The 12,119-nt window shown below is 35.4% G+C and overlaps 1 protein-coding gene and 1 pseudogene across 2 annotated transcripts in view; one reads left to right on the forward strand and one right to left on the reverse strand.

Moving 5' to 3' along the window:
- RELN (reelin) overlaps window positions 1–12,119 on the forward strand; it is a 527,959-nt gene that overhangs the window by 200,626 nt on the left and 315,214 nt on the right. The gene's annotated exons all lie outside the window — the stretch shown is intronic.
- Window positions 3,231–4,408, reverse strand: LOC144217414 (dnaJ homolog subfamily A member 1 pseudogene; annotated as a pseudogene).

Consider the following 12,119-nt stretch of genomic DNA (forward strand, 5'->3'; position numbering starts at 1 on the left):
TAACCTCCATGTTTTGGGGGCTTTTCCAGACTTCTTCCTGTGGTTGATTTCAAGATTCATAGCATTGTGATCTGAAAGTGTGCATGGTATGATCTCAATTCTTTTATATTTATTGAGGGCTGCTTTATGTCCCAGTATGTGATCTTTCTTGGAGAATGTGCCATGTACACTTGAGAAGAAAGTGAATTCTATGGCCTCAAGATGTAAAGTTCTAAATATATCTGTCAAATCCATCTGGTCCAATGTGTCATTCAGGTCCATTGTTTCTTTAGTGATTTTATGTCTAGTTGATATATCCTTTGCTGTAAGTGAATATTAAAGTCCCCTGTTATTAGCACACTCTTATCAATAAGATTGTTTGTGTTTGTGATTGTTTTATGTATTTGGGTGCTTCTGAATTTGGTGCATAGACATTTATAATTGTTAGCTCTTCCTGATGGATAGAGCCTATAATTATTATATAATGCCCTTCTTCATCCCTTGTTACTTCCTTTACTCTAAAGTCCATTTTTTCTGATATAAATATGGCTACTCTGCCTTTTCTTTTGTGTTCCAGTAGCATGAGAGATATCTCTCCATCCCCTTACTTTCAATCTGAAGGTGTCCTCAGGTCTAAAATGAGTTTCTTGTAGACAGCAAATAGATGTTTTTTTTTTTAATCCATTCTGATTCCCTGTGTCTTTTATTAGAGCATTTAGTCCATTTACATCCAATGTTATTATTGAAAAATATAGATTTAGAGTAATTGTTTTCTCTGTAGGATTCATGCTTATAGTGGTGTCTCTGGTACTTTGTGTTCCTTGCAACATTCTCCTCATAGTGTCCCCCTCAACATTTCTTGTAGTGGTGATGAATTCTTTCAATTTTGCTTATTTGGGAAAACCTTTATCTCTCCTTCTATTCTGAAGGATAGGCTTGCTGGATAGAGGATTCTTGGCTGCATTTTTTTTTTTTTTTTTTTTATGTTCATCACATTGAAGATTTCCTGCCATTCCTTTCTGGCCTGCCAAGTTTCAGTAGACAGGTCTGTAACCACGCTGATAGGTTTCCCTTTGTATCTTAGGGCCATTTTATCCCTAGCTGCTTTCAGGATTCTCTCTTTGTCCTTATATTTTACCAGTTTCACTATGATATGTCATGTAGATGATCGATTCAAGTAACGCTTGAGGGGAGTTCTCTGTGCCTCTTAGATTTCAGTGTCTGTTTCCTTCCTCAGATTGAGGAAGTTCTCTGCTATAATTTGTTCAAGTACCCCTTCAGCGCCTTTCTCTTTCTCTTCCTCTTGTGGAATTCATATGATACAGATATTGTTCTCTTTGATTGTACCATTCAGTTCTTGATTTATCCTTTTGTGCTCCTGGATCAGTTCTGTGAGCAGTTTCAGCTGCTCTTTCTCTTCCCCTCATCTCTCCGTGGTTCTATGTGAAGGGGGCTCCCTCCCCTCTGTGTCTCCAGGTCTCAGCCCGATTTTATCTTCCCCAGTTTGCAATTACACACCTATGAGGCTCTCTTCTTAGTGGACTCTGTCTCTTTTCCTCCCAGACTCCTATGGTTCAGTGTCCTATGGCTTCAGGCCTTCTCTGTTTGAGAGAAGGGGGCGAACGAAATGTACAGAGCTCCCTACTTCTCCGCCATCTTGTCTCCTTCCAAATAACTTATCTTTTAATGGTGTGTCGAATACTAGACCTGGAACAAAGCTTCCCTGAATCACCTCCTTGTATGCTCACCAGATTTCATGGATCTTTGGTGAAATATGTTGATCCCAGAGTTCTCTTCTCTCCACATTCCTAGACCAGGTACAACTCTCATCCACGAGTCTTTCACCTCCCTCCTCCCTGAAGGGGGGAAAACCGTCTTTCCAAGTCTGTGTGGCCGCTGCCACTGCACCTCCGCTCAGCTCCAAGCGGATCCGAGACTATTGGAGACCCAGGCTTTAGTGGAGCTGGCTTCCCTTCTTTTCAGCCTTTTAATCTGTTTTTCTTTGGGGAAACTCAAGTGTTTGGAGGTTTTGCCATGCTCCAGAATACTCTCTGCCAGCGATACTCAGCTGCTTCCACCGAAGGAGATTTCCTCACCAAATCCCCCAACTTAATTCTTTGTCATTAGTAGTAGCAGTAGTAGTAGTAGTAGTAGTAGTAGTAGTAGTAGTAGTAGTAGTAGTAGTATTTGCTTTGCAATCAGTATATTAAAGAGACATTCATACATTTCAAGAACTGCTTAATTCTGATATCCAGTTTAAGCATGTGTGCTTTTAACCATACAATTAAGCATACAGTTGAAGCTATACTACCAACATTAAATTATAGTTACTTTGGAGCATCAGGTAAATGGTTCAAAATACTATAGTATTTTGAAGTGTTTTTACAGGCTTACTCGTGATCTCAGGGTTTTGAGTTCAAGCCCCACATTGGGCATAGAACTTACTTAAAAAACAATTAAGGGCCATACACTGAAGTCAATAGCATTTCAATCTAAGCTGTTTCATGTGTGTAGAGCTGAAATCAGTTATAAGACATGGCCTTACAAATGGTAGGGGAGTTTTTTTTTAAGTGGTTTTTACAGGGGCACCTGGGTGGCTCGGTCGGTTAAGCATCCAACTCTTGATTTTGGTTCAGGTCATGATCTCACAGTTCATGGGATCAAGCCTTGCATTGGGCTCTCCACTGACAGTGCAAAACCTGCTTAGAATTCTTTCCCTCTCTCTCTCTGCCCTTCCTCTGCTCATGCTCTCTCTTTCTCTCCCAAAATGCATAAATAAACTCTTAAAAGAAAAGTAGTTTTACAAGTATGAAGCTTATGTTGCACACTGAAGTCATCATATATACAGGGCAAAGTCTGAGCTTTTATATTGGAGTTTATTCTTCATTTAACTTTTTTTTTTATAAATTAATTAATTTATTTCTAGGAGAGAGAGAGAGAGACAGCGTGAGCAGGGGAGGGTCAGAGAGAGAGAGGGAGATACAGAATCCGAAACAGGCTCCAGGCTCTGAGCTGGCAGTCAGCACAGAGCCCGACGCGGGGCTCGAACCCACGAACCGCGAGATCATGACCTAAGCGAAAGTGGGACACTTAACCGACTAAGCCACCCAGGCGCCCCTTCATTTAACTTTTAAAACACTACTGTAGTTGAATATTAAAACAAAAAAATAGCAAGCAGTGAGATATGATTATAGTCCTTCACTCGTTCACTACCACATATAAAATGCCAGCAGTGTTATTCCCTGGCCCCATTAAGGGGTCTGACACTGAACACCACCCCTAAGATGATGTTCATCATCCGCATATGCTTCTCCATTGTAATGGTGCCATCTTCCCTGATTTGGATCAAAGTCCACCAGTTCCACCTGTTCCATTTCATCAGTCCTTCTACTTCCTTCCTCTCAGGTAGGAGTTTTTCTTGGAAAGAGTGTTTGTTGGGAGATAGAAAGCCATTCTCCGGAAAGTTTACCTTATTCAATGATTAGGCAACCCTTTCCATATGGTCTATGATAAATTAGCATGCCTTCCTTTAGTACACGTGATATCTCCATGCTTGACAGTTTAACCTGGATGAGAGGTGATGACAGTGGTTCAGTTGTCAAGAGTAGATACTGGCTTTTGAAAGCCACATGGTGCTTCAACCAGCACTATGACCATATACATGAAAAGGTCTTCTACTTGACACATAAAAACAGTATGGTCCTTCTGATCTAAAACAATGACAATATCTCCTGATTCCAGTCCTGTTTCTTGGTCTCCTTCACCTTGGAAGCTTATTTTCTGCCCATCTTTCATGCCTTTGTCAATATGAGCTTCTAAAAATCATCTCTCAAACTGTCTTTGTTCCATTGCAGCTTTTCCATCTGTCTTTAGAACTTATCCATTCCCCATGGCCCTGACACTACATACATGCAGACTAAATTTGCTGAACCATTCCAGGTCCTATCTGGTGAATTCTTATTTGCATTCCAATACCTTTGCAACTGAGACAGCATTCTGCCTCTCCTTTCTTACCACCTCAGCCTTTATATTTGTCACAGATCACATTCTTCTACAGAGCTGATTTTCTTCTTGTACCATATATAAATCTTCTAAGGCTACTGAGAGCTGATGCACAATGTTTTTACCTCACCTTTCTCTCTGCATCCTTCCTCCTCCTCCAAAAACCGTATCAGGGATGTCCATCAGGGAGCTAAAACCACCACCAGCTCCATCTTATTAAGTTTCCTGTTCTTCTCCTTTGTTATGTAATTCGCATTATTTGCATCAGAGAGCACTTCATAAGCTTGAAAAATCTGTTTAAACTTCTCTCCTTCGTTTAGATTCTTACCTGAGTGGTACTTCAGAGCCTACCAGCCTTTTTCAATTCTTCCAGGATGACATTGGGTTTGACTCCCAGAACATCCTATTAAATGGTTTTTTTCACCATTTTCTACAGCTGGTGAGCTCTGAGACTGGTGTGGGGGAGCAGAAAGGAGTGTGTTGCTGGGTGCAACCCGCAAAGATGCTACTCCTTCACTTCTCACAGAGTGTTCTGGAAAGTTCCCCCATCTTCATTCTTTTTTACATGTGGATTTCCTGTTGACTGAATGGAAAAGATTTTTGTTGAAAAGACTTCTTTCTTCATTGAATTGTCCTATCTCCTTTGTCCATAATTGGTCCATTATGGTCCTTAATAGACCATAATGTGAAAGTCTGTTTTTGGACTCTCAGTTCTGTTCCATTGATCTGTTTGTTCTTATGTCAATAGCAGACTGTCTTGATGACTGTAAGTTTATAGTTACTCTAAGTTGATATCAAGAAGTGCAAGTCCTCCAATTTTGTTACTCTTTATCAAGACGATTTTGACTCTCCTAACCCTTTTCATTTCTGTTTGAATTTTATGATCAAATTATACATTTTTGGGAAATACTCAGCCAAGACTTTGTGTTCAATCTGTAGATCAATTTTGGTATTGTTGCCATCTTAACAGTAGTTAAGTTTTCTGATTTGTGAACATGAGATTTCTTTCCATCTATTTAGACCTCTTTTAGTTTCTTCAACAGTGTTTTGTATTCTATTATGTACAATTCTTACTCTTATTTTTGCTAACCTCTTATTTTTTTGATGCTATTGTGAATGCAATTGTTTTCTTAATTTTATTTCCAGTTTATTTATTGATAGTGTACAGAAAAACAGCTGATTTTTGTACATTGGTCTTTTATTCTATAATGTTGCTGGATTTATTTCTTAGTTCTAATAATTTTCTTGTAGATTCTTTAATATTTTCTATACACAAGATTGTCATTGTCAGTATTATGTCAAATAGAGATATTTTCATTTCTTCCTTTTCAATATGAATGCCTTGTGTTTTTTTTTTTTTTTTCTTGACTGATATCCCTAACTGGGACCTCTAATACAATGTTGAATAAAAGTGCAAGAGCAGCACTCTTGTCTTGTTCATTCTTGTCACTTTCATTTTCTCCAGTAAGTGATATTAGCTATCATTTTTTTGTAGATGGCATTTATCAGTTTGAAGCTGTTCCTTGTATTCCTAGTTTGTTGAGTTCGTCTTTTTGTTTAGCATGAAAAGATATTGGAAGTTGTCAAATGATCTTATTGCATCTTATAATAACATGATCATAGTTTTGTTTCACCTTTATTCTATTAATGTGGCATATTACATCTACTGATTTTTGTACATTGAAACAACATTTGTATATTGCATTCCTGTGTTAAATCCTGCTTGGTTATGGTGCATAATCTTTTTAATATGTTGCTGGATTCCAATCTGCTAATATTTTGCTGACAGTTTTTTGGTGTATATTCATAAGTGATATTTGTGTAGTTTTTGTTTCTTGTGATATATTTGCCTAGTTTTGGTATACTGGCCTCCTAGAATGTGTTGGAAAATGTACCTCCCCATCTATTTTTTGGAAGAGTTTGTGAATTAGAGAAGAAGTTTCGAAAGAGTTGTGAATTAGCATTAGTGTTAAGTCTTCTTTAAACATTTTATAGAATTCACCAGTTGAAGCTATCTAGACCTGGAATTTTCTTTGTGGGTTGTGTTTTTATTACTATTTCAATCTGTATGCTTGTTATAGGTCTATTCAGATTTTCAATTTCTTATTGAGTCAGTTTCAGTACTTTATGTCTGACTAGATATGTGTCCATTTCATCTTGATTGTCTAGTTTGTTGGTATTAACTGTTTATAGCATTTCTTTAAAATTCTTTTTATTTCTGCAAAGTTAATAGTAAGATCTCTTTTGTTTCTGATTTTAGTAAATTGATTATCTTTCTTCTTCTTTTCTTTTCTTTTCTTTTTTTAGTCTAGTAAATGATTTGTCAATTTTGTTAACTTTTTTCAGTGAACCAACTTTTGGTTTCATTGATTTTTCTCTATTATTTTTCTATTCACTTTTTATTAATTTCTTCTTTTATTTCCTTCTTTTTCTCTTTCTGCTTGCTTCATTTCTTTTTAAATTAAATTTTCTTTTTGACAGAAATGTTTTAAATATCATATAATAAGAAATGGCATACAGTAAAACAGAAGACTTTCCTTCTCCACTCCTTCCAGAAACACTCCCAGATTAAACAATTGCCATTACTGTAGCTGCTGCTTCTGGTATTGATATCCATATTTTTAAATATACTTAAATCAAGTGACTTCACATTGTGGTAGAAGAAGATATACATTTCTTTTATACCATTGCCCCTCAACACACAACTTCATCTCTATATCTTTCCAATATAAATATTATATCATATTCTTAAATAAAATCAGCCATCAGTGTTTCAGTCAATGATTATATCAATATTATTCACTGCAGAACCAAATGATATACTATGATTTTTTTTTGTCTCAACTTCTCACTTTTAATTATTTCTTCTTTTTCTTAATTTATTCTCTTATTTTTCTTGGAGCACTTTTTCAGTTGCTTCCTGAGAGATTATACATGGGAAGTACAATATTTGCTTCCTTACTCTTTTTTTTTTTTGAAGTACCTGGAAAGCCCCAGTGTGGGGCTTGAACTCACGACCCTGAGATCAAGACCTGAGCTGATAAGAGTCAGCTGCTTAACTGACTGAGCCACCCAGGTGCCCCTGATTCCTTACATTTGATAACAAATTGACCAGAAATGAAATTCCAGATTAAAAGTAATAGTCTTTGAAAATTTTGAAGACTTTCCATGCTATAATTGAGAACATGAAAATGACACAATTTTTCCCCCTTATTTTGAACATTATTGTATTTTCTCTGCCTGGAAGTTTTTAGCATATTCTTTTTATACTTGTTGGTTTTCAATCTCTTGATAATGTGTATAAAGCATAGGAAGTAGGTGGCAGTCCAGCCCTTCATACCAGAGGTGTTCTTTGCATCTTCCTGTTTTTAGCCCCTGATAATGTACTTTATGTCCTAATACCAGACCTTCTCTGATTCAGTATGTTCAGACAAGAAGGCTCAAGTTTATTATATTTTCCTAAAATTTATTACATCTTACCCACATTAATGCTCAACTGACAAACATATATTCTCAAGCTGCCATAGAAATTATTGCCTGAAATTATCTGAATCAATGAATGTTTAACAACTAGAAATAAACAAAATCTACAGATTTTGAAAGTTTCACTGTGCATTTCCACTTCCTGAGTATAATTTGATTATGACTGATATAAGCATAGAATATTTAATAGAAACTTTATTTCTATTAAAGTCAGAAGTCATGAAGAAAACATTATTCCCAATTCCCTGACTATTCTGTTCATACAGTTGAGTTTAATGTGGAAAGATTTTAGTGTAGAACTTTATTGAAGTCTTTCACATCAATGGAAATGTATAGATAATTGATGAAATAACTGATTCAAATTGTAATATAGAAAAGATTCTATAATAAATAGGTTGAGAGGCACCTGGCTGGCTTGGTTAGTTAAGGTCATGATCTCACAGCTAGTGGGTTCAAGCTCCACATCAGGCTCTGTGCTGACAGCTCAGATCCTGGAGCCTGTTTCATATTCTGTGTCTCCCCCTCTCTCTGCCCTTCCCCTTCTCACGCTCTGTCTCTCTCTCTCAAAAATAGACATTTTTTAAAAATTAAAAAAAAAATAGGTTGATAAAAAGTTATAAATTTTTAAATAAATGAGAAAAATAAATTTAAATTCTCATGGAATACCATATACTAAAATAAATTCCAGATGAATTGAAAACATTTCCAGGAGAAAATGCATGCACATGTCTATTCAATTTAGTTTAGAAGGGGAAAGAGCTTCTTTTTTTTTTCCCTGTATGACACCTTTTTAATTTTTTTATGACTAGGTAGCATTTTTTTAATTTATTTTTTTTTACAAATAGTTTATTGTCAAATTAGTTTCCACATAACACCCAGTGCTNAGAAGGGGAAAGAGCTTCTAAGCCTCAAAACCCTGGAAAAAGTTGGAAGGGAATTGAATGAAAGATTTGATTATATGAAAATTTTAAATGATTTTTATTAAAAATATAAACATAGTAAAAGACTAATTATAAACTACATAGAAAATATTGGTAAGAAATATATAGCATAGGAGCACCTGGGGGTGGCTCAATTGGCTAGGCGTCTGACTCTTGGTTTCTTTTTTCCTTTTTTTTTCCCCCTTAAATACTTTATTGTCAAGTTGGTTCACATACAACACTGACTCTTGGTTTCGACTCAGGTCATGATCTCAAGATTCCGGTTTATGAGTCTCAGGCCCGTGTTGGACTCTGTGCTGACAGCACAGAACCTGCTTCAGATTCTTTGCCTCCCTCTCAATCTGTCCCTTCCCCCTCTCTTTCTCTCTCTCTCAAAAATAAATAAATATTTTTAAAAGTATAGCATAGAGTTAATAGCCTTCACATTTAAAGAGTTCTTGTAAATTGGTCAGAAAAACATTAAAACCCATTGCAAAATGGGCAAGGACAATGAATAGATAATTCCCAAAGATGAAAAATGTAACCAACAGATGTGCAAAATCTCCTTGCTAATAATTAGTGGGATGGAAACTAAAAGCAACACGACATTGGTGGAATGAAAGCTGTAGACTGACAGAGCTCAGTGCCACAAGGGTATTGTGGGGTGGGTGCTCTTTGGTACACTGGTTGACAAAGTTACCCTTCCTTGTATACCATTTGGAATTGTGGCCTTCATGTTTATGTCCTTAATTTAATTATCAAAGTCCTAGAAATCTATCTTAAAATACAAGATATGCTAAAAATGTCTAACTGAGAGAAACAGAGTAGTGTGGTAATTACCAGGGGTTGAGGGGCAGGGAAAATCAGGGGATATTGGTCAAAGGGAACAAGCTTCTAGTTCTAAAATTAATAAGTTTTGAGGATCTAATGTACAGCACAGTAATTATTGCTAACAATACTGTGTCATATACTTGAATGTTGCCAAGAAAGTAGATCTTAAATGTTTCACCATAAAAATAAATGGCAATTCTATGACAGGATGAAGGTGTTAGCTAATGTTATAATGGTAATCATTTTGCAATGTATAATGTTTCAAATTAACCTATTGTACACCTTAAATTTATACAGTGTTATGTGTCGGTTATGTCTCAGTAAAGTCGGGGAAAAAATAAAAGACATGATCAGAGATTTATATACTTATTTATTTAAAATATTTAAAAAATAGAAAGAAATAAAATTTCAGCAATAGTGGGGCATATGAGTGGCTCAGTCAGTTAAGCAATAATCTGACTCTTGATTTCTGCTTGTGATCTCACGGTTTGTGAGTTCAAGCTCCACATTAGGCTCTGTGCTGACAGTGAGGAGCCTGCTTGGGATTCTCTTTCTCCCTCTCTCTCTGCCTTCTTGTCTGCTTGGGCTCTCTTTCTGCCTTCTTCCCTGCTGGCACGCTCTCTCTCTCAAAATAGATAAATAAACTGAAAAAAATTCCAACAATATTGTAACAGTTGAAGAAATTATGATATGGCTATCCAGAGGAACATTATTTAGCCTTTGACAGTCTTGTTCTAAAAATATTTAATGAAAAAGGAACTATTTATAAATAATATTTATAATATTTACTATTAATAAATAGTAAGTGTAAAGGAAGAGAAATCCACTTTTTAGGCAAGCAATTTTCTAAAAAACTTGATATTCATGAATTAATATAGAAAGCCTAGAATATAGTTTACTATAATATTTAATGGTGATTATCTCCCTTGGGTATGAATATGAGTAATTTTATTTTCACATGAATATATTTGTATATTTTTTTAAAATTCTCATACTATACACATTATTAACTAGAACAGAAAAATAATTAAAAACTTGTTTTTTCCTAAATTATCCTTGTATGTACTTTGGCAGAATTTTTTATAAGAACATACCAATATTGTCCTAATTTGTTATGACTAATTAAGTTAGATACCCTGTACTTTATTAGAGCTTTCATTAGCTTTGCCACAGTCATAAAACATTTCAGAATTTGTAGCCTTTTTTTCCCCTGAGGGTAAGAGAGTGACTTTTCATCCTATATACTTTAGGATTTTGTTTTTTTAATATAGTTGGCACACAATGATACACTGATATCAGGTGTACAACTTAGTGATTTGACAAGTTTTTACTTTATGTTGTGTTCACCATAAGCATAGCTACCATCTTTCCCTGTTATGTCACTATAACAATATCATTGACTGTATTCCTCTGCTCTGGTTTTTATTCCATAACTGGAGGCCTGTGTCTCCCTCTGTCCTTCACCCATTTTGCCCAGCTCCTCACTGGCAACCATTGTTCTCTATATTTATAGTTCTTTTTCTGCTTTTTGTTTCTTTATTCATTTTTTTAAGATTCCATTTATGAGGGGAATCATACAGAATTTACCTTTCTCAGTCTGACTTATTTTACTTAACATAATTTCCTCTAGGTCCATCCATGATGTTGCAAATTGAACAGTATCATTCTTTATGGCAGTGTAATATTCCATTGTATACACCACATTTTCGATATCCATTTGTATATTGATGGACATTTAGTTACATCCATGTAAATAATGGAATAATGGCTATTGTAAATAATGCTGCCATAAACATAAGGGTGCATGTATCCTTTTGAGTTAGTGTTTTCATCTTCCCTGGGTAAATACCAATAGTGGAATTTTTGGATTGCATGGTATTTCTATTTTTATTTTTATGTGGAAACTCTAAACTGTTTTCCACAGTGATTATACCAATTTACATTCCCACCAGTAGTGTACAGGGTGCCTTTTTCTCCACATTGTCAACAATACTTGTTGTTTCTCATCTTCTTGATTTTAGCCTTTCTAATAGCTGTGAGGTGAACTCTCATTGTGGTTCTGATTTGCCTTTGCCTCATGATGAATGATGTTGAGCATCTTTTCATGTATCTGTTGGCCATCTGTCTTTGCAAAAGTATCTATTTGGATCCTTTGCTCATTTTTAAATCAGACTGTTTGGTGTTGTAGCAGTTCTTTATATATATTTGGATATTTATCCCATATTGGATATATCATTTGCAAATATCTTCTCCCAGATAGGTTGGGTTTTTGTTTTCTTATGATTTCCTTTGCCGGGCTAAAGCTTTTTATTTTAATATGTCCCAGTAGTTTATTTTTGCCTTTTCCCCCCTTGCCTTAGGAGATATATCTAGCAAATATTGCCATGGCCAATGTCTGTGTTCTATTCTAGGATTTTATGGTTTCAGGGCTCATATTCAGGTCTTTAATCCATTTTGAGTTTATTTTTGTGTATGGTGTTAGAAAGTAGTCCATATTCATTATTTTGTATGTAGCTGTCGAGTTTTCCCAGCACCATTTATTGAAAAGACTGTTTTTCCCCCATTGTGTATTCTTGCCTCCTTTACCATAGGTAAATTGACCATATAAATGTGGGTTTATTTGGGGGTCTTTGTTTTATTCCATTGATCTATGTGTCTGTTTTTGTGCTAGTACCATACTGTTTTCATTGCTACAGCTTTGTAGTGTATCTTGAAATCTGGGATTGTGATACCTTCAGTTTTATCCTTCTTCAAGATTGCTTTGGCTGATTGGAATCTTTTATGGTTCCATACAAATTTTAGTATTATCTGATCTAGTTTTGTGAAAATGCTGTTGGTATTTTGATAGAGATTGCATTGAATCTGTAGATTGCTTTGGGTAATATGGACAGCTGACAATATTGA

The sequence above is a fragment of the Crocuta crocuta genome, unplaced genomic scaffold (assembly GCF_008692635.1).
Source record: "Crocuta crocuta isolate KB4526 unplaced genomic scaffold, BGI_CrCroc_1.0 scaffold396, whole genome shotgun sequence".
NCBI classification, from domain to species: domain Eukaryota; kingdom Metazoa; phylum Chordata; class Mammalia; order Carnivora; family Hyaenidae; genus Crocuta; species Crocuta crocuta.